This window comes from Nannospalax galili, unplaced genomic scaffold (genome assembly GCF_000622305.1).
Source record: "Nannospalax galili isolate Female #2095 unplaced genomic scaffold, S.galili_v1.0 C48213767, whole genome shotgun sequence".
In the NCBI taxonomy this organism is placed as follows: Eukaryota; Metazoa; Chordata; class Mammalia; order Rodentia; family Spalacidae; genus Nannospalax; species Nannospalax galili.
This window is the reverse complement of record NW_008463508.1, coordinates 1-807: the sequence shown is the minus strand read 5'-3', so window position 1 is coordinate 807 and position 807 is coordinate 1. Positions and strand designations below refer to the sequence as shown.

At 55.0% G+C, this 807-nt stretch overlaps 1 pseudogene across 1 annotated transcript; it reads left to right on the top strand.

The window, feature by feature from the left end:
* Positions 1-7: 7 nt before the first annotated feature.
* On the top strand, positions 8-644 carry LOC103728259 (annotated as a pseudogene). Its single transcript, XR_001872280.1, has 2 exons — positions 8-549; positions 612-644. The product of XR_001872280.1 is annotated as an elongation factor 2 pseudogene (transcript).
* The last annotated feature ends 163 nt before the right edge of the window (positions 645-807 follow it).

Sequence of the window (807 nt, the reverse complement as noted above, 5' to 3'; positions counted from 1 at the left end):
CAAGCAGAGCAAGGATGGGTCAGGCTTCCTCATCAACCTCATCGACTCCCCGGGCCATGTGGACTTCTCTCCAGAGGTGACTGCTGCCCTGCGAGTCATGGATGGTGTCCTGGTGGTGGTGGACTGCGTGTCTGCTGCTTGCATACAGATGGAGATGGTACTGCAATAGGCCACTGCTGAGCACATCAAGCCTGTGCTGATGATGAACAAGAGGACTGTGCACTGCTGGAGCTGCAGCTGGAGCCTAAGACACTCTACCAGACCTTCCGGCGCATCGTGGAGAACATGACCATCATCATCATCATCTTCACCTACTGCGAGGGTGAGAATGGACCCATGGGCAACATCATGATCGACCCTGTCCTGGGCACAGTGGGCTTTGGCTCCAGCCTGCATGGCTGGGCTTTCACCCTGAAGCAGTTTGCAGAGATGTATGTGGCCAAGCTCACTGCCAAGGGTGAGGGCCAGGTGGGGCCTCCTGAACATACCAAGAAAGTAGAGGACATGATGAAGAGGCTGTGGGGGACCGGTACTTGGACCCAGCCAATGGCAAGTTCAGCAAGAATGCCAATAGCCCCGACAGCAAGAAGCTACTGTGCATCTTCTGCCAGCTCATCCTTGACCTCATCTTCACGCCATCATGAACTTCAAAAAGGATGAGACAGCCAAGCTGATTGAGAAGCTGGACATCAAGCTGGACAGCGAGGACAAGGTTAAGGAGGGCAAACTGCTGCTAAAGGCTGTGATGTGCAGCTGGCTACCACAGGGGATGTGCTGCTGCAGAGGATCACCATCCACCTGCCCTCA